General features: G+C 38.4%; 1 pseudogene across 1 annotated transcript; it reads left to right on the forward strand.

Annotated features, from left to right (window-relative positions):
* Window positions 1-589: 589 nt before the first annotated feature.
* On the forward strand, window positions 590-17,502 carry LOC309822691 (large ribosomal subunit protein uL23-like; annotated as a pseudogene). Its single transcript has 2 exons — window positions 590-662; window positions 17,029-17,502. The product of its transcript is annotated as a large ribosomal subunit protein uL23-like (transcript).
* The last annotated feature ends 5,681 nt before the right edge of the window (window positions 17,503-23,183 follow it).

Consider the following 23,183-nt stretch of genomic DNA (forward strand, 5'->3'; position numbering starts at 1 on the left):
CTCCCCACCCAAAGGAGAATTAGTCATCACTACCTTTAGAGATTTTCTTTCTTAGTTCATATGCTAGGATAGTATTTATCACATTTTAATATGTGGCCATATAGGTTGTGTTTCTCCCCTCTCAGCCCAGATTGCCTTGATGGTAGGATCTGGACTTATTCACCTTTGCATACCCAGCATCAAGCCTAGCACTTAGCATTCACATTAAATAAGTGCTCACCTAATTAATCAATTTAGAAATGAGAGATGGTAACCATACTGTATCATGTCCATGTGCTAAAACAAGCTCTAACCGTCTTCTTTGCCAAATGTAAGGACATTCATGAGGCATTTTACTACAAAAAAAATCTCACTGGATGGAAAATGGTAGTGAGAAACAGCGCCTAGTAGTTCTAGCCTGAAGCAGAGATGCCAGATTTCATAGAAACTTTGCTACAAAGCGATTTTTCATTCTACAAAGGTGTAGAGGTCAGATAACTAGCAGATTAACTGCTCGATGTATTCCCATTTTGAAGACCTATCTGAACGTTTCTAAGGTTTCTTCTTCCCGTCTCCCTCTGCTTTATCCTTTACACCCCCACCCCTGAGCATGTTAATAGCCTTTAAAGAAATCAATATCCTGCCATGGGGCTTTCACAAGGAGCACAGCACAGGTCTGGCAGGTGAGTCATTATAGCACTGGCTATGGAAACAGCTGCAAACCTTTTTCCAGAAACATCAGCTGGTATGCAAAAGGGCAGAACGTGGCCTTAAGATGAAACCAAATGCAAAGTCAAAATTAATTTAACTTATATTTTATTTATGATTCAATGAATTAATAATCAAGGATATTTGCATGGGCAAGTTTTTGAAGCAGTAGAGTATACTTTGATTGAATTAGTATTTCCCTTCACAAGATACTTAAAATACTAGCATAATAGAGCATATTGGAGTAAAATCCAAAACTCAGTTTGTGAAAATTCTTTATACCTTAGGCAGGTATTATGAATCCAAATTTGTGAGTGGGCGATAAGTGATACCACAATACTTTATATAGGCTAAAGCCCAACCATGACAAATTTTGTTTTAATGAAATTTTCTTGCACTAAAATTGCATTAAAAGTGTGGGATAGGGCTTCCCTGGTGGCGCAGTGGTTGAGAGTCCGCCTGCCGATGCAGGGGACGCGGGTTCGTGTCCCGGTCCGGGAAGATCCCACATGCCGCGGAGCGGCTAGGCCCATGGGCCATGGCCACTGGGCCTGCGCGTCTGGAGCCTGGGCTCCGCAACGGGAGAGGCCACAACGGTGAGAGGCCGCGTACCGCAAAAAAAAAAGTGTGGGATATATTGGTTTCATAGTGTCTGATCTAAATTAGTATCCTTAAGTATTATTTTTCTAACTTATGTCGAAGAAGGCTTTTCAAGTAAGAATTTACGTAGGTTCAAGAGTGATAAAGAAGGTAGGAATAAACACTATTTTGGTACCAAGAAACTGAAGCATATACCCAAGTAGTTCTGCATTCCCGAAAGACGTTAACTATTACTACTAATGAATTTAAAGTCTCCTTGAGCTACCCCGAACCTTTAATTCCTATTTGACAAACCGATTTTCCTGCTTCCACCTTTGTCCTTTCAGTCTGTTTTCCACACAGCAGCAGCAAGATTCTATTAAAACATAGAGCAGGGGCTTCCCTGGTGGCGCAGTGGTTGGGAGTCTGCCTGCCTATGCAGGGGACGCGGGTTCGTGCCCCGGTCCAGGAGGATCCCACATGCCCCGGAGCGGCTGGGCCCGTGAGCCATGGCCACTGAGCCTGTGCGTCCGGATCCTGTGCTCCGCAACGGGAGAGGCCACAACAGTGAGAGGCCCACGTACCGCAAAAAAAAAAAAAAAAAAAAAAAAAAAACACGAAAAAACCAAAACATAGAGCAGACCATGTCACTCTTCTACTTGAAACCCTGCAGTGGCTCCGCCTCATTCAGAGGCAAAACCAAAGTTCTCACGACAGCTACAAGCCCTGCCTACAAAATCACCCCACTTCTGAACTCATCTCCTACTAGTCTTTCCTGGCTCACTCTCCTCCAGTTACCTGACCTCCTTGCTATTCCAGGAACCATCAGGTATGCTCTTACTCTTGCATTTTTGCATTTATTAGAACCCTAACTACATGCTCTTCCCCCAACAGGGTGTGTGTGCTCCATTTGGATGCCTGTAAGAACCTAGAAGTTTGACTTAAGTTTTCAGTTTGTGTTTATTCAGTGTTGCATAAAAATATTTAAATAAAATTCTCTGGGAACTAGTAACTCTGCATTTTGTGTGATAATACAGATCTATATTGAGCAACAGTGTATGTAATATTCTATTTATCTGTCTAACAAGATTACTTATTTAGGGCTTCCCTGGTAGTGCAATGGTTGAGAATCTGCCTGCCAATGCAGGGGACATGGGTTCGAGCCCTGGTCTGGGAAGATCCCACATGCCGCAGAGCAACTGGGCCCGTGAGCCACAGCTACCGAACCTGCGCATCTGGAGCCTGTGCTCCGCAACAAGAGAGGCCATGATAGTGAGAGGCCCGTGCACCGTGATGAAGAGTGGTACCCGCTTGCCGCAACTAGAGAAAGCCCGCACACAGAAACGAAGACCCAACACAGCCAAAAATAAATATAAAAATAAATAAATTAATTTAAAAAAATGATCCACATCAAAAAAAAAATCTTAAAAAAAAAAATTACTGGGGCTTCCCTGGTGGCGCAGTGGTTGAGAGTCCGCCTGCCGATGCAGGGGACATGGGTTCATGCCCTGGTCTGGGAGGATCCCACATGCCACAGAGCGGCTGGGCCCGTGGGCCAAAATCATGATTCCAAAGAAACAAACCCACTATTTCCCTCATTTAAAAAAAAAAAAAATTACTTATTTAATGATAATTACTCTCAACTTTTTATTCTCGTGTGATAATACCTACAAGAGTATTTTTTTACATTGCATTAAGATATTGAAAGAAATCATGATTTATAATAAATTGGTATTTGTTTTCATATGAAAAGGTTTTATGAAATATTCATGGTAGAACCAAAGCTTATGCTATTTAAGGAAACACAAAGATATGTGTATAAATTGCTGTATTTTTAATAAAGATAATACAAGAAAAATTATAGTGCCATATTTTAAATGTCTAAACAACTTGATAATATGCGATATTATATTCTACATATTGCATAGGAATGTCCACATTATATACTATGTTTGTAAAGTATGTGTTTAATCTGCATACAAAACTAAAGTTTAGTTTATATTTTAAAATCAAACTCAATTATGTAAAAATTTGCTCTGTGGTAAAATCTATTATTTACCAGAAAATATGACTATGTAATTGAATTAAAACATTGCTTATCTAATAAATTTTAATGTACACATGCTGCATATACATTACTTTGTGGCATAAAGAAAATTATTATTTAACCAACGTTTGAGAAAGCATGTAAATATATTCATTTCCACACAAAATGTTTGAAAGAAGACACATTATATGTACACTTCATTAAGAAGTAATGACTATGGTATCTGTGACTTTTTGGAAAGCTGAAATATTTTGAGATCCATTTTTCTGAAAGATGATAAACAATTTTGAATTAAGACAAGAAAATAATATTCAATGGTATAAAGTTACCAACCTTCTTGGGATCCAAAAATGTGAATCAATTGTCTGAAACCTATAAACCATAGAAGGCCCGAGAAGTGTCTTAGCAACAATTTCAGAAGCAAGCTTGTTTAGTACAAAGCACATGTAAGAGTGATCAAATAATTCATCTTTAGAGTTTCCAGTTATTTTAATTTCTAAACTCCCTTATAAAATATTTTAAAAGGAGTAAACTTTTCATATGATTAGCTACTATTAATTACAGATTATTTTTATCCACCATCTAAAGTATTTTAGAAAATGGATGAAAGCTATTCAGGACCTGGTTCATCTATTTTATCTAACTTTATTTTTCATGTGATCAATGTTCTTCCACTTAACTTTCTACTTATAAAATATTATAATAAAGTAAGTTCATGTTAGAACATTAAGGGGCTTTGTAAATAGCCAGTTTCTCAGTTGTCACTTTAGAGGACAAGTAGGGTATCAAGTTATATTTTTTATTACGTTTATTTTCTTATAAGACCCAAACTTACATTTCAGTGACTTTTATTCAAACTCACTACTGCTGAATTGCAAAATGTTGTCTTTGTCCTTAAGACCATGACAGAGAACTTTATCTGCATTCAGATTGCCTACTGGTTTGTGGTATTTCAACAATAAAACAGCAGGATTGAAGGCTCATGATGAGAAATCTGACTAATTACCTGTTAGATGATAGATGGTTGTAGCTCGGCAGTGCCAGTCACTGAAAACAAAACACTTCGAGATATCAATCAGCTTCCTGACAAATCCAATTTCCCTCACATTCAGTGGACGATAAATGGGAATTTTACTCTACATTTACATAGCACAGAGTTTTAACTTTAAAATATGCATAATGATATTTTAATAAAAAGTACAGATTTTTTTAAGTAAAATTAGTATTTAAATACCTGACATATTCATATTGCAATCTCACAGCTTTTAAACAGATAGATGGTGGAAATAATTAACATTGTAAATCTGTACTGTATTCCACTGAGAAGGGCAAGGTGCACTTAATGGTAGTTTTCCTATTTTCTTTCTGCATTTACATTTAACTCAAATGATTCACAACAACTCTAATGGCTGTGTTCATTCTCTTCATTTTTGTTTTAAATTTTGTGGTAAACTAGTTGGATGTGCACTCTACATGAGATTCAAAAAGCCGAATGCCCAATTAACACTGCCACCTAACCAGCATGTGGGCAGAGTTAAAGCAAAGAGGGACTGAAGCATGGAAATTGAATGTAGGCCCAGAGAAACACCTCTTTCTTCCTTATAAGGAATGACTGCATAGTCAACATTTGGAATTTATGCTTAACTCTAAAAAGTTATAACCTTCAATATCTTATTCTGTGATTAAAAATAAGACAATTAAAGGTGGCAGGAGAATGGAGAAAGGAAGAGAAAGTGCTTCTTATTTATTGAAGAAAAATGAATTTGTAGGCAAAGTTGGAAAAGTTTGATACTAATAGTCTGAAACCAAGCATTTTCAAATGTTGTTACTGGGAGGATAAGTTGATGAAACTTCATTGAAGGACAATTTGGCAATAACTATTAAAAGTTTAATGTTAGACATAGCAACCTACTTCAGGAATGTCTCCAATAATTATCCTCATGTATCTCTATGAATACTCACTGTGGTATCATCCTTAATAACCAAAAAGAATTTTTTGACTAGAAATAACTTAAGTTCCCTCCACAGGAGACTGGTTCAACAAAGTATGTACAATACAATAGAACACTATGTAGCCAAACATGGTCTTTAGAAAGAATGTGGTAGATCTGTAAGTGCTGTTTTGAAACAATATTCTGGACACGTTTCAAGTGAAAATAAGCCAGGTACATCTGAGCTTTTTAACAGGATATAAATTAAAGGGTATAAATACAAATATGTGTTTGATTATGAACTGAAATTTTATGGAGGGACGCATAAGAAAATGCTAAGTGTGGCTGCCTTTAGGAAAGGAGTTTAGAGACTTGAGATAGAGGGACTGCTTACTTTCCATCACATACTCTTAAATTTGTTTGAAATTGTACCATGCTCTTTTATCTCTTTTGAATAATAAACAAATGAAACAGTAAACAAGAAAGGGAAAAAAGGAAGGAAAGAAGGAAGGAAGGGAAGAAGGGAGGGAGGAAATATATACACACACAGATGGGTCTGTTTTATTCCGAAGTCCATCCCTCTCTAGCTGTTCCACAGGCAAAAACTTGGGAAGGGGGGATTAAATTTTTCAAAGTAGCCTAAATCCTGCACTTTCCTAACAGAACTATGAGTACAGAAACAAAAGACTAGCCTGGGCTGGTACTAATGAGCTGAACTTGAACATGACCATACCCTGAGGCTGACTGCTTGCCTGTGACCTAGTCTGTGACTAAGAATTGTGATTGAGTGTTTGAGGAAAGCAGTATCTGATTCAATCCACCTGGGAGAATGAAAGGTCATTCTGCCAGCGTAGCCCTTCAAGCTTACACTTTGTCTACCCAGTCAGGCAAAGAACAGGATATGTCAGGACTAGAGAATTTACAAAAGTTTGAAAACTAGAAAACTCTCCAACTCATCCTACACAAGATATTGGAGAAGGATACCACTTCTTTCCAAGGCAATAAAACACATGTTGGTACACACACACACACACACACACACACACACTCACTCATGATGCTTTGTCCTTTCATGCACTCCTTGCAGGATAGGAATTAGATACCTGAAACAGAGAATCTAGAAATGACCAAATGTACTGTCAGAGGTAACTTTATAGAAGGAATAAGTCTTCAAACAACACATGATTAAGGGACATTTATATATTTGACTGAAAATCTCTACCACTAAAGGCATTAGCACATTAAATACAAAATCAGGAGTCTAAAGTGTAAAATACTTTTGTCCCAAAGTGATAAACAACTGAGGTAGAGGTGCGGCTTGTAATGACAGGGCTCCTTGGAATGAGGAGGAAGCAGAAATGGACTCCAAGAGGAAATTTAAAGCAAAATCTTTGCTTGTTTCCAAATTTTACCCAGGGCCAGTCTTAGCCAGAAAAATTGTACATAGAGTAAGACTGGAAACTTGTATCAATAGCTAGAAAAAGAGTAGTATTTTTTACCTTTTAACAGCTTTTTTCAATTAAATATATGTATATATAATCAAACTGTAAAGATTATTAAGACCAAAAAACATTGCAAAATTATATTGAGAATTTTCTTTTGAAAAAGAAAACTTTTTGAAACTTTTCCAAAATGTACACTAAAAATGGGTACATTTTATTGTATGTGAATTATACCTTAATAAAGTTGACCTTTAAAACAAAGTATCTATGGTACTAATTATAGCAGTGTAGAAATTATTTGCCCTTACATATATCTGGAGAAAACTTGAATTCAAAAAGATACATGCACCCCAATGTTCACAGCAACACTATTTATAATAGCCAAGACGTGGAAGCAACCTAAGTGCCCGTATATAGATGAATGAATAAACAAGTTGTGGCATATATATACAATGGAATAGTACTCAGCCATAAAAAAAAGAATGAAATGATGCCGTTTGCAGCAACATGGATGGAGTTAGAGATTATCATACTAAGTGAAATAAGTCAGACAGAGAAAGATAAATATCATATGATATCACTTATATGTGGAATCCAAAAAAGTGTTACAAATGAACTTCTTTCCAAAACAGAAACAGACTCGCTTACGTATAAAATAAACTTACCAAAAGGGAAAGGAGGGGTAGGGATAAGTTAGGAGTTTGGGTATAGCAGATACAAACTACTATGCATAAAATAGATAAACAACAAGGTCCTACTATATAGCACAGGGAACTATATTCAATATAGTAATAAACTATAATGGAAAAGAATCTGAAAAAGAATATATATATATAACTGAATCACTTTGCTGTACACCAGAAACTAACACAACATTGTAAATCAATTATCTTCAATTTATTTTTTAAATTTTTAAATTTTAAAAATTTAAAAATTGGAATTGAATAGTGGAATTGTGGCTAAACTTTTCTATGCTTTATTTAGAAGTCCATTAATGTTGCTGATGTCTTAAATATTTATAATGCATAAGACCATAACACGGATGAATTTATTTATATTATAGTCAGCAAGTACATGAAACATGTAGCAAAACATGATTTTTCCTAACTAGATTTTAAGTCAACAAATATTTGGAGAGTCTACCATATTTAATTTTAAGTTGATACATTGATATAGGCACAAAAGGTTGATACATTGATACTGATATAAAAGGTTGAGATTCTGGTCTCCAGGAACTTTCAACCTAGTATGAAAAGTATATGCTCCTTAAAAATACATTTAATCATTTGGTTGAGTATGAAATGGGTAAAGAGTAGTCCTCATTATTAATCCACGCATAGTATATGAATTTAGAAAATATTGAAGTTGGATCTATGTGAAGATTGAATAATGGGAAAGAATGCAGATGGGGATTACCAACATATGAAGAAAAGAAAAAACAATGTAATACTCAAAAAGAAAATCTTAATATAAGTTATGGAAAAAAAATCATAGAGAAGAAAAATACAGGGCTTCCCTGGTGGCACAGTGGTTAAGAATCCACCCACCGGTGCAGGGGACATGGGTTCGATCCCTGGTCCGGGAAGATCCCACATGCCGTGGAGCAACTAAGCCCGTGCACCACAACTACTGAGCCTGTGGTCTAGAGCCCGGGAGCCACAACTACTGAATCCCGCACACCTAGAGCCTGTGCTCTGCAACAAGAGAAGCCACCTCGACGAGAAGCCCACACACCACAAGGAAGAGTAGCCCCGCTCGCCGCAACTAGAGAAAGCCAACGCGCAGCAATAAAGGCCCAACACAGCCAAAAAAAAAAAAATAAACTAAGAAAAATATAAATACAATGCAGAGAAACTCAAAAGGGAGTAAAAGTGTAATACTTTTTATTCAAGTTTCCCAAATAGATAAAATACAAACTAACAAAACTAGCTTATTTGAGGAATCAATTATTTGTATTATCAAATTATATATATGTATTATATAATGTGCATTCATAGGCATTAATCTAAATATTTTAAACTATGAAGAAAATTCTAACATAAAAAGTATCTTGAGTCCTTAATAAATTTATCAAAGTTTAACAGTCATGTCTTCTGTCACTCTCTCTCTCTCTCTCTCTCTCTGATCATTTGTAACTCACAAAGTTTTTCAAAGGACATAGTTACCAGAATACACATTTTCCACCAAAATGTCAAATGAACCTTGAAATTAGACCCCAGGATTAGTCCACAATAGACAACAGAAGTCTTCAGAGAACTGGAATCTGCCAACACTCTTCCAATTGTGTAACAAAGCAATGAGATAAATTCACCAAAAATAATTCAAAGGGCAAACCAATGGACAAATCAATATCTGAAAAGACAGATGCAGTTGACACACTAGAAAAACAAAGTTCAAAATATTATCTTTTATTTTTAATAATAAATATAATAATTTGTTTTTAGACAGAAATATTGGCTATCTCCCTCAGCAGCAACAAATATTCAATGACTCCTGAAAAGTTCTTGAGAAATACTGATGAAGTCCCTCAATACAAGGACTCAGGAACAGAATGACAGACTAATGGCAGACAGTGAGAAAGGAAAGGCTACAAAGAAGTCAAGGTATTGGGGGAGATAAGAAATTTGAAACATAATGAGTTAAAATGCAAATGTTTAGTGGGAGGTTGGTACTTAAATAATATTGATTCAAAGGGTATAAAAATTATGGATAAAATAATATGGAATCTGGGATTTCTTTCAAAATAATACAGGAGTTGAGGAGTGGCTGAGGGTATAGAAGAAACATTATTGGTGGTTAGTTGATAGTTGCTGAAACTGGATGATGGCTACATAGATGTTTATGGCATTTATCAGTTTTTTAAATATTTTAAATGTTCCATGAGAGCTTTTTTTAAAAGAAACAAATTTAAAAATAAGTGACCGGAGGAGCTTCAAGATGGCGGAAGAGTAAGACGTGGAGATCACCTTCCTCCCCACAGATACATCAGAAATACATCTACGTGTGGAACAACTCCTACAGAACACCTACTGAACGCTGGCAGAAGACCTCAGACCTCCCCAAAGGCAAGAAACTCCCCACGTTCCTGGGTAGGGCAAAAGAAAAAAGAAAAAACAGAGACAAAAGAATAGGGACGGTACCTGCACCAGTGGGAGGGAGCTGTGAAAGAGGAAAGGTTGCCACACACTGGGAAGGCCCTTCGCCGGCGGTGACTGCGGGTGGCGGAGGGGGGAAGCTTCGGAGACACGGAGGAGAGCGCAGCAACAGGGGTGCGGAGGGCAAAGCGGAGAGATTCCCGCACAGAGGATCCGTGCGGACCAGCACTCACCAGCCCGAGAGGCTTGTCTGCTCACCCGCCGGGGTGGGCGGGGCTGGGAGCTGAGGCTCGGGCTTCGCGGGTCAGATCCCAGGGAGAGGACTGGGGTTGGCTGCGTAAACACAGCCTGAAGGGGGCTAGTGCGCCACAGCTAGCCGGGAGGGAGTCCGGGAAAGTCTGGAGCTGCCTAAGAGGCAAGAGACTTATTCTTGCCTCTTTGCTTCCTCGTGCGCAAGGAGAGGAAAGTAAGAGTGCCGCATAAAGGAGCTCCAGAGATGGGCGCGAGCCGCGGCTAGCAGCGAGGACCCCAGACACGGGCATGAGACGCTAAGGCTGCTGCTGCCGCCACCAAGAAGCCTGTGTGCGAGCACAGGTCACTATTCACACCTCCCCTCCTGGGAGCCTGTTAAGACCCCCACTGCCAGGGTCCTGTGATCCAGGGACAACTTCCCCAGGAGAACACACAGTGAGCCTCAGGCTAGAGCAACGTTAGGGTGTCCTCTGCTGCCGCAGGCTCGCCCTGGACTCCATACCCCTCCCTCCCCCCGGCCTGAGTGAGTCAGAGCCCCCAAATCAGCTGCTCCTTTAACCCTGTCCAGTCTGAGCTAAGAACAGACGCCCTCAGGTGACCTACACGCAGAGGCGGGTCCAAATCCAAAGCTGAACCCCAGGAGCTGTGCAAACAGAGAAAGGGAAATTTCTCCCAGCAGCCTCAGGAGCAGCGGATTAAAGCTCCACAATCAACTTGATGTACCCTGCATCTGTGGAATATATGAATAGACAACCAGTCATCCCCAATAGAGGAGGTGGACTTCAAGAACAATGATATATATATTTTTTCCCTTTCTCTCTTGTTGTGAGTGTGTATGTGTATGCTTCTGTATGTGATTTTGTCTGTATAGCTTTGCTTTTACCATTTGTCCTAGGGTTCTGTCTGTCCGTTTTTTGTTTTTGTTTTGTTTTTTAGTATAGTTCTTAGCACTTGTAATTGATGGATTTGTTTTTTGGTTTGGTTGCTCTCTCTTTCTTTTTTTATTACTTTTCAAAAAAATTTTTAATAATCATTTTTTATTTTAATTATTTTATTTTATTTTATTTTATTTTATTTTCTTCTTTCTTTCTTTCATTTTTTTCTCCCTTTTATTCTGAGCCATATGGATGACAGGCTCTTGGTGCTCCAGCCAGGTGTCAGGGCTGTGCCTCTGAAGTGGGAGAGCCAAGTTCATGACACTGGTCCACAAGAGACCTCCCACCTCCACATAATATCAAGTGGAGAAAATCTCTCAGAGATCTCCATCTCAACACTAAGACCCAGTTCCACTCAACAACCAGGAAGCTACAGTGCTGGACACCCTACGCCAAACAACTAGCAAGACAGGAACACAAATCCATCTATTAGCAGAGAGGCTACATAAAATTATAATAAGGCCACAGACACCCCAAAACACACCACCAGACGTGGACCTGCCCACCAGAAAGACAAGATCCAGCCTCATCCACCAGAACACAGGCACTAGGCCCCTCCACCAGGAAGCCTACACAACCCACTGAACAAACCTTAGCCACTGGGGACAGACACCAAAAACAACTGGAACTACGAAACTGCAAGCTGCGAAAAGGAGACCCCAAACGCAGTAAGTTAAGCAAAATGAGAAGACAGAGAAACACACAGCAGATGAAGGAGCAAGGTAAAAAGCCACCAGACCTAACAAATGAGGAGGAAATAGGCAGTCTACCTGAAAAAGAATTCAGAATAATGATAGTAAAGATGATCCAAAATCTTGGAAATAGAATGGAGAAAATATAAGAAATGTTTAATAAGGACCTAGAAGAACTAAAGAGCAAACAAACAGTGATGAACAACACAATAAATGAAATTAAAAATTCTCTAGAGGGATCAATAGCAGAATACCTGAGGCAGAAGAACAGATAACTGATCTGGATGATAAAATAATGGAAATAACTACTGCAGAGCAGAATAAAGAAAAAAGAATTGAGGGTGGTCTGAGAGACCTCTGGGACAACAATATATGCACCAACATTCGAATTGTAGGGGTCCCAGAAGAAGAAGAGAAAAAGAAAGGGACTGAGAAAATATTTTAAGAGATTATAGTTGAAAACTTTCCTAATATGGGAAAGGAAATAGTCAATCAATCCGGGAAGGGCAGAGAGTCCCATACAGGATAAATCCAAGGTGAAACACGCCAAGACACATATTAATCAAACTATCAAAAATTAAATAAAAAGAAAAAATATTAAAAGCAGCAAGGGAAAAAAAACAAATAACACACAAGGGAATCCCCATAAGGTTAACAGCTGATCTTTCAGCAGAAAATCTGCAAGCCAGAAGGGAGTGGCAGGACATATTTAAAGTGATGAAGGAGAAAAACCTACAACCAAGATTACTCTAACCAGCAAGGACCTCATTCAGATTTGATGGAGAAATTAAAACCTTTACAGACAAGCAAAAGTTAAGAGAATTCAGAACCACCAAACCAGCGTTACAACAAATGCTAAAGGAACTTCTCTAGGCAGGAAACAAAAAAGAAGGAAAAGACCTACAAAAACAAACCCGAAACAGTTAAGAAAATGGTAATAGGAACATACATATAGATAATTACCTTAAATGTAAATAGATTAAATGCTCCAACCAAAAGACATAGACTGGCTGAATGGATACAAAAACAAGACCCATATATATGCTGTCTACAAGAGACCCACTTCAGACCTAGGGACACATACAGATTGAAAGTGAGGGGATAGAAAAAGATATTCCATGCAAATGGAAATCAAAAGAAAGCTGGAGTAGCAATTCTCATATCAGACAAAATAGACTTTAAAATAAAGACTATTACAAGAGACAAAGAAGGACATTACATAATGATCAAGGGATCAATCCAAGAAGAAGATATAACAATTGAAATATTTATGCACCCAACATAGGAGCACCTCACTACATAAGGCAAATACTAACAGCCATAAAAGGGGAAATCGACAGTTACACAACCATAGTAGGGGACTTTTAACACCCCACTTTCACCAATGGACAGATCATCCAAAATGAAAATAAATAAGGAAACACAAGCTTTAAATGATACATTAAACAAGATGGACTTAATTGATATTTATAGGACATTCCATCCAAAAACAACAGAATACACATTCTTCTCAAGTGCTCATGGAACATTCTCCAGGATAGATCATATCTTGGGTCAAATCAAGCCTTGGTAAATTTAAGAAAATTGAAATCATATCAAGTATCTTTTCCGACAACAACACTATGAGACTAGATATCAATTACAGGAAAAAAATGTGTAAAAAGTACAAACACATGGAGGTTAAACAATACACTACTTAATAACCAAGAGATAACTGAAGATACCACAGAGGAAATCAAAAAATACCTAGAAACAAATGACAATGCAAACACGACGACCTAAAACCTATGGGATGCAGCGAAAGCAGTTCTAGGAGGGAATTTTATAGCAATACAGTCCTACCTTAAGAAACAAGAAACATCTCAAATAAACAACCAAATCCTACAACTAAAGCAATTACAGAGAAAGAAGAACAAAAAAACCCCAAACTTAGCAGAAGGAAAGAAATCATAAAAATCAGATCAGAAATAAATGAAAAAGAAATGAAGGAGACAATAGCAAGGATCAATAAAACTAAAAGCTGGTTCTTTGAGAAGATAAAAAAAATTGATAAACCATTAGCCAGACTCATCAAGAAAAAAAGGGAGAAAACTCAAATCTATAGAATTAGAAATGAAAAAGGAGAAGTAACAACTGACACTGCAGAAATACAAAGGATGATTAGAGATTACTACAAGCAACTATATGCCAATAAAATGGACAACCTAGAAGAAATGGACAAATTCTTAGAAATGCACAACCTTCCGAGACTGAACCAGGAAGAAATAGAAAATATGAACAGACAGATCACAAGCACTGAAATTGAAACTGTGATTAAAAATATTCCAACAAACAAAAACCCAGGACCAGATGGCTTAACAGGAAAATCCTATCAAACATTTAGAGAAGAGCTAATACCTATCCTTCTCAAACTCTTCCAAAATATGGCAGAGGGAGGAACACTCCCAAACTCATTCTATGAGGCCACCATCACCCGGATACCAAAACCAGACAAAGATGACACAAAGAAAGAAAACTACAGGCCAATATCACAGATGAACATAGATGCAAAAATCTTCAACAAAATACTAGCAAAGAGAATCCAAAACAGCACATTAAAAGGATCATACACCATGATAAAGTGGGATTTATCCCAGGAATGCAAGGATTCTTCAATATACGCAAATCAATGTTATACACCATATTAACAAATTAACGGAGAAAAATCATATGATCATCTCAATAGATGCAAAGAAAGCTTGCAACAAAATTCAACATCCATTTTTGGTAAAAACCCTGCAGAAAGTAGGCATAGAGGGAACTTTCCTCAACATAATAAAGGCCATATATGACAAACCCACAGCCAACATCGTCCTCAATGGTGAAAAACTGAAACCATTTCCACTAAGATCAGGAACAAGACAAGGTTGCCCACTCTCACCACTATTATTCAACATAGTTTTGGAAGTTTTAGCCACAGCAATCACAGAAGAAAAAGAAATAAAAGGAATCCAAATTGGAAAAGAAAAAGTAAAGCTGTCACTGTTTGACATGACCTGATACTATACACAGAGAAGCCTAAAGATGCTACCAGAAAACTACTAGAGCTAATCAACGAATTTGGTAAAGTAGCAAGATTCAAATTTAATGCACAGAAATCTTTTGCATTCCTATACACTAATGATGAAAAATATGAAAGAGAAATTATGGAAACTCTCCCATTTACCACTGCAACAAAAAGAATAAAATATCTAGGAATAAACCTACCTAAGGAGACAAAAGATCTGTATGCAGAAAATTATAAGACACTGATGAAAGAAACTAAAGATGATACAAACAGATGGAGAGATATACCATGCTCTTGGATTGGAAGAATCAACATTGTGAAAATGACTGTACTACCCAAAGCAATCTACAGATTCAATGCAATCTCTATCAAACTACCACTGGCATTTTTCGTAGAACTAGAACAAAAAATCTCACAATTTGTATGGAAACACAAAAGGCCCTGAACAGCTAAAGCAATCTTGAGGAAGAAAATTGGAGCTGGAGGAATCAGGCTCCCTGACTTCAGACTATACTACAAAGCTACAGTAATCAAGAGAGTATGGTACTGGTGCAAAAACAGAAATATAGATCAATGGAACAGGTTAGAAAGCCCAAAGATAAACCCACGCACATATGGTCACCTAATCTTTGATAAACAAGGCAAGAATATACAGTGGAGAAAAGACTGCCTCTTCAATAAGTGGTGCTGGGAAAACTGGACAGCTACATGTAAAAGAATGAAATTAGAACACTCCCTAACACCATACACAAAAATAAGCTCAAAATGGATTAAAGACCTAAATGTTAGGCCAGACAGTATAAAACTCTTAGAGGAAAACATAGGCAGAACATTCTTGGACAGCAAGATCCTTTTTGACCCACCTCCTAGAGAAATGGAAATAAAAACAAAAATAAACAAATGGGACCTAATGAAACTTAAAAGCTTTTACACAGCAAAGGAAACCATAAATAAGACAAAAAGACAACCCTCAGAATGGGAGAAAGTATTTACAAATGAAGCAACTGACAAAGGATTAATCTCCAAAATTTACAAGCAGCTCATGCAGCTCAACATCAATTAAACAAACAACCCAATCCAAAAATGGGCAGAAGACCTAAATCGACATTTCTCCAAAGAAGATATACAGATTGCCAACAAACACATGAAAGAATGCTCAACATCATTAATCATTAGAGAAATGCAAACCAAAACTACAATGAGATATCATCTCACACTGGTCAGAATGGCCATCATCAAAAAATCTAGAAACAATAAATACTGGAGAGGGTGTGGAGAAAAGGGAACCCTCTTGCTCTGTTGGTGGTAATGTAAATTGGTACAGCCACTATGGAGAACAGTATGGAGGTTCCTTAAAAAACTAAAACTAGAACTACCATACGACCCAGCAATCCCACTACTGGGCATATACCCTGAGAAAACCATAATTCAAAAAGAGTCATGTACCAAAATATTCATTGCAGCTCTATTTACAATAGCCAGGACATGGAAGCAACCTAAGTGTCCATCAACAGATGAATGGATAAAGAAGATGTGGCACATATATCCAATGGAATATTACTCAGCCATAAGAAGAAACGAAATTGAGTTATTTGTAGTGAGGTGGATGGACCTAGAGTCTGTCATACAGAGTGAAGTAAGTCAGAAAGAGAAAAACAAATACTGTATGCTAACACATATATAATGGAATCTAAAATAAAAAGGAATAAAAGGTTCTGAAGAACCTAGAGGCAGGACAGGAATAAAGATGCAGATGTAGAGAATGGACTTGAGGACACAGGGAGGGGAAGGGTAAGCTGGGACGAAGTGAGAGAGTGGCATGGACAGATATACACTACCAAACATAAAATAGATAGCTAGTGGGAAGCAGCCACATAGCACGGGGAGATCAGCTCAGTGCTTTGTGACCACCTAGAGGGGTGGGATAGGGAAGGTGGCAGGGAGGGAGACACAAAAGAGAAGAGATATGGGGACATATGTATATGTATAACTGATTCACTTTGTTATAAAGCAGAAACTAACACACCATTGTAAAGCAATTATACTCCAACAAAGCTGTTAAAATATATATATATATATAATATATACACACAGAATGCATATGTATGTACACATACTACTATATATAAAGTAGGTAAACAGCAAGGACCCACTGTATACCACAGAGAACTATACTCAGTATCTTGTAATAACCTATAATGGAAAAGAATCTGACCGAATCACTTTGCTGTATACTTGAAACTAACACAACATTGTAAATTAACTGTACTTCAATAACAATTAAATAAATAAATAAATAATAAGTGACCCCTTTTCACAAAGATGCGCCGAAGGCGAAGAAGGAAGCCCCTGCTCCTCTGAAAGCCCAAGCCAAAACAAAGGCTTTGAAGGCCAAGAAAGCAGTGTTGAAAGGCAGCGTCCACGGCCACGAAAAAAAAGGAGATCCAGACGTCACACATCTTCGGACGGCGCAAAGCACTGCAGCTCAGGAGGCAGCCCAAATATCCTCGGAAGAGCGCCCCTAGGAGAAACAAGCTTGACCACTATGCCATCACCAAGTTCCCCCTCACCACCGAGTAAGCCATGAAGAAAATAGAAGACAACAACACACCGGTGTTCATTGTGGATGTCAAGGCCAACAAACACCAAACTGAATAGGCTGTGAAGAAGCTCTATGACATTGACATGGCCAGAGTCAACACTCTGATCAGGCCTGATGGAGAGAAGAAGGCATATGTTCCACTGGCTCCTGAGTATGATGCTTAGGATGTTGCCAGCAAAATTGGGGTCATCTAAACTGAGTCCAGCTGGCTAATTCTACACATAAAAGTTTTTGCTATAAAATAATAAATAAAAAATAAAAGTAAGTGAAAAATGGGGGAGTGGGGATAAAAGAGACTCTTAATTAAAGCATCCGTATAATTTATTGTCCTAACTGGAACATGTCAGGAATGAAAAGGAACAGTATTAATAATTTTAACGGCTACAGGCCTAAGCCAGTGCTGTGCTGGGCAGTCCTGGATGTATGGTCCCTCTACTTTTAACCAGCAGGTTTCAAATATCAGACTAATGTGATTTAAGATTTGTTACAAAAACAGGAAACGAAGAGAACAACTTGTAAGTGAGAACGTTTAGATCACTAGCAACCAGTTGTTTTTAAGTCTGAAAAGAACCAGTCCCAAATCATCGCCATAGCCACTGATCCATCTGGATCAGAAGTCACAAACTGATGGCCTGGGGTTGGATCCAGCCTGCAGATGTGTTTGCTTTGGCCCGCAACGTATTGGGTTACAGAGCGCTTTTCTTAAAACTTTGAGTTTGTTGCCAACATTTCCAAGATGAAAGATGTCATGTTAAAATCCAGATTCCTAGCTTCTCTTGAAACACTTGAGGAGTATTAAGAGCAGGCACACATTCTCACATGGCAACTGACTAGAGCAGAGCATTCTCTCACTAATCCACCCCAGTCCTCATCTCCCTCCAGTGATTTCTTTTCTTTTTTTTTTTTTTTTTTCCTATCCAGTGACTTCTAATGCTGGGCTGCTGTGCTTGGTTCCTTCTTTGACTCCTACAGATACTTGACTTTTCAACCTTCATACTAGATCAAGCTCTCATCATCAGAACAAAGAAAGTGAGGTTGGCTGCAGAAGCTATCGTTTTATAAACAATTGAAAATAGAAATCAGTCAACCCAGATAATAAATGGGGAAATTGTGAAGAATTGGTAGGGGATATAGTATTACTACCCTTTAAATAGGCCTAACAACAACAACAGCAACAAAACCTAATTCTGTTCAGAAAATTCCCCTTTAATTTTTCTACATTTCAGATCATTCCATATTTCCCAAGTAATATAGCCTGAACTCTTCTGGAAGTAGAGCTTCCAGAAATTCTCTTACTAAAAAATATAATAGCTAATCTACATCCCATTGGCAAAATGCACAGTTGAAGGCCCAGCCCAATGACTGCTGCCCACCCTTGCTTCTCTCAACAAGCCCGGAACATCACTGGGTGTGTGATTGTTAGCAAATCTTCATTAATTACAAGCCTCATAAACAGCTGTGCAATGTGGGATGTTGGGGAGAGACAGCTCCTGTCTTCATAAGAGAGAGTTTGGAACTAAAAGAGGTTCTTAGCTAGAAAGCATTCCAAAATAGGATGAGTTGTTTTGAGAGTATAGAGAATAGCATCAGAGAGCACAGATGTTCATCCCAGAGATTGGTACCCAAACAACAACTGAAAAAACTTTCACTCTTTAGCACAAAGGAAATGGAGAGCTATAATTGGTTTCACAGCCAAATTATGGAAGCTTACATGTTTTGGAAAAAATATATTACTGACAGAAGTATCTATGGCCTGAAAGGGTGTCTCTTGTGAGGCATAGGACTATGTTTGCCTGTGTACTGTTGGTCCTAATCCAAGCAGCAGAGCTCTCAGAGACCAGTTTAGGAACCTTTATTTTCTACTGGTTTCCTTATGAAATCCCCACTGCAGCCAGGCTGCTGTCTACTCTTGTCCCCATATAGACTATTGAAAATGCCTTGGCCTCTCCCACTGTCTCTGGATTTCCACTTAACATTTCATCTGTATTAGTGTGTTAGGGTAGGGATGAATGACATTCTTGCTACTAAAACAGAGAGTTAGGGCCTGTTTAGAGAACCATCTTAAACACTTCGTGGTCATTCATAGAATTGAAAGCTATGGAATGATTAAGAGAAGTGAGATAGAGCTGTAAAGAATAGTATGAATCCCTAGCCCAAATTGCTCTGTCAAAAATTTGCAGAATACATATTACCATTTTATTCATCCTATATAGTCATTGTCTCCAATTCCTTTCTTCCTACTGTCTCCTTCAAACCCACTCCAAAGAGATCTTTATCTCCACCATCACAACCCCAACTGCTTACGTCAAATAGCCTCTGTGTTACTGAATCAAATGATCACTTATCTGACTTGGCCTATAATCAATATTTGACACATCTGATCATCCCTTCCTTCTTGAAACACCTCCCTCACTTGGCTTCCTGGACACCACCCTCTCCTGTATTTCCTCGTTTCTCACTGTTTCTCAGTCTCCTTTGCTAATTCTTGCAAATCTCTAAGACTTCTAAATATTGGGGTGCCAGGACTTCCTTAGTGGTGCAGTGGTTAAGAATCCACCCGCCAATGCAGGGGACACGGGTTCAAGTCCTGGTCTGGGAAGATCCCATATGGCGTGAAGCAACTAAGCCCGTGCACCACAACTACTGAGCCTACGCTCTAGAGGCCGCGAGCCACAACTACTGAGCCCACGTGCCACAACTACTGAGCCCACATGCCACAACTACTGAGCCCACGCGCCTAGAGCCTGAGCACTGCAACGAAGAGTAGCCCCCGCTTGCCACAACTAAAGAAAGCCCACACACTGCAATGAAGACCGAACGCACCCAAAAAATTTTTTTAGTTAAAAAATAAATAAATATTGGGGTGCCAAAGATGGGCTTTAAACCTCTTCTTTTCTACCGTTAAATTCATTTCTTGGTGATCTCATCCAGTCTCAAGGCTTTAAATACTGTCACTATGCTGAGGACTCAAATCCGACTGCCTGCTCAACCACTCCACCCAAATGTCTAAAGGCATCTTTAATTTAACATTCCCAAAATCGAGTTCCTTATTTTCCCATAGACACACACACATACTAAAAACCTTCCCTTTCCACAGTCTTCTGTATCTCAGTTCATGAAAACTGCATTGCAGTTATTCCAGTTCAGAAACTTGTCAACCCTGACCTCTTGGTTTCTCTCACCTGGACATCTAATCCAGAAGAAACCTCTGTTGGCTCTACCTTCAGAATCAATCCACAATCTTGACTACTCACCGCCTTTTCTGCTACGTACTTCTTTGTCAAAGTCACTATGAGCTCTTGCCTGCCTCACAGCAACAGCCTCCTAACATCCGGCCGCTGCCAGCCTCCTTCAGTCTGGTCTCAACACAGAAACCATAATGATCCACTTAAAATATGTCAGATCAACTTACTCTGCTCAAAACCTAACAGGGCCTTCCACTTCACAGAGAATAAAAGCCAAAGGCCTTAAACTTGTTAGCAAGAACCTGAAGGCTCAATCACCCAACTCCTTCCCCAGCTCCCAGCATTTCTCAATCACTCTGACCGCTCCTACTCTCCCCTCATTCATTCTGCTTCAGACTCACAGAAATTTGTGCTCTTTGAACATGCAGGTCACTTGCTGTTCCCTCTGTTTAGAATGTCCTTTCTCTAGATGACCTCTTACAAGTCTTGGCTCAAATGTCACCTTCAATTAGAACTGTTCTCTGACCACTCTGTTTGTTTCCTATTTATCCTCAGGATTTATTTTTTTTGCACAGCACTTACGATCTTTTCAAATACCATATAAGACATTTATTTATTTAGTTTTATCTCTGTCTGCATCCCCTAGAAGGTAAGCTCCATGAGGGCAAGGATCTTTGTTCACTTCTTTCAATGCCTAATCCCCAGTGTATTCAATTAATATCTGTTAAACAGAGAAATTAATTTATATAATATGATGTATTTTCTATGGAATGTGCATATATGTGTATCTCTCCAAATCTAGTTTAGCTCTAGGGAGAGTAGTGAGTGGGGAAAGGGTGAATGGGCTCATGATTGGTGTGGGTGGAAAGTCTATCAATAAAGTATTGATACTTTACCCTTGTAAGGATTGTTTCAAGTTTTTAAACATGATATAGTCATTAATTACTTTTTATGTAAGGGGATATTATTTGTTAGTAATTACCTAATATATCACAGGTACATACTATGTAGCCCCTATCTGCTGCTCCCCTACTCCAGCTACAGCTGATTGGACCAGAGTCTAATTAGATTGGACCAATCTAATTCAAAGTGGAAAAAAATCAGATCAACTCTTCCAAAAATTTGGAATAGGGTCGTGGAGAGATTAAGTCAGTCAGACTACTGTGAAGACTGGAACTACAGGCCATGTAGAATTTGAGACCATTATAAACCAACACCATATGTAAAGTGAATTTTTGGAGAGACGGAAAAAAAGATAAGTAAGGAAAGAAAGCTTATGAGAGGAGAGGAACAGGAGAATAGATAGAGCAGATGTGTAGAGACAGAGATGCATGTGGCCTCCTACTTTTCAGTGCCATCCACATGCAGAACGTAAGCTCTGTTTCCTTACGCTCTTTCCTATCAATAAACACCCTTTAACATGAACTACTTTAAATAGAATTGGATTCCTTGCAATGTTAGACTCTTAACTTAAATATCCAATACATTTTCCATGGTATAAAATAAGGCAATATCCCAACATTTGAAAAAAATTATAAAAGACAAAAAACAATATTCTCAATGCTGAATCCACTGCTTTTAATAAAAAAGTATAAGAAGAGTAAAACCAAGGCTGATTCTTGCCTTTGCAGGATTGCTCATATCCACATTAATTTGCATACCCTCATTATTTAATTTTAAGTTTCATCACTATTAAAGCTCTTCTTTAATATTTATTTAGCAAAAGCTCCTTAATTCTGCCATACATTCCCATCAATTAAGACAGATATTTTGACCCTAAATATCCCAAACCCTTGGTGAGGAGAGCTGTATGTAATTTACTATTAATAATAAAGTACATAAATTTACAAATTATTTCTCTTTTTTGTAAACTCAAACAGTTGTAGTTCCTTGCATTCCCACATGCATTCATCAGCAGAAGAGAAAGTGCTGGGGTTACAGGTAAATCTACAGGTGTCACACATTATCCTCAGCCTGTATTACTATGTACCAACCCATCACCTGAAATATCCAAAGGGAGGATGTGACACAAGTGTGAATTTCATATTGCCACCTTCCTAATATACAGGTCAGTTACTCAGAAACGCATTCTCTGGCCCCACCAAAAAGTTCCTATCACGTTATTCCTTCTCACTTAGTATTCATTTATTATCATCTGATACTTTTCTTGTTTGTTTTGTCTTTCTTTCCCACTGGAACATAGATCTATGAGAGCTGGAACCCAAAATGCCTGTTTTATTCATCAACATTTCCCTAGTACTTTAGAGTATGTTGTACCTGGCACAAAATGGGCACTGAGCAAATACTTGAACACATCAAGCTAGTTCCTGACCAGGACCTTTATATGTTCTTTCCTCAGCCGGAATCCCCTACCCCTTATTCTTCTCATAGCTAATTCCTGCACATCGTTTGGGTCTCAGCTCAAACGCTGACACTTCAGAAAGGCCACTGACTACGCAAGCCTCTCCACCCCTCAAGGCTTCCTCTAACACATTATCTTATTTTGGTTTAACAGAGCACTTAAGACTATCTGAAGTTCCATTTTATATGTGTTCTTTCCGTGTTTATTATCTTTGCCTGTCTTCCCACTAGAATGTAATTTCCACAAGGAACTTTGACTTGTTTATCACCTTGTCTCCAGAACCTAGAAGAGGGCCTGGCACTTAGGAGGCAGGCAATAAATATTTGTT

The sequence above is a fragment of the Grampus griseus genome (assembly GCF_964374135.1).
Source record: "Grampus griseus genome assembly, chromosome: 5".
NCBI lineage: Eukaryota > Metazoa > Chordata > Mammalia > Artiodactyla > Delphinidae > Grampus > Grampus griseus.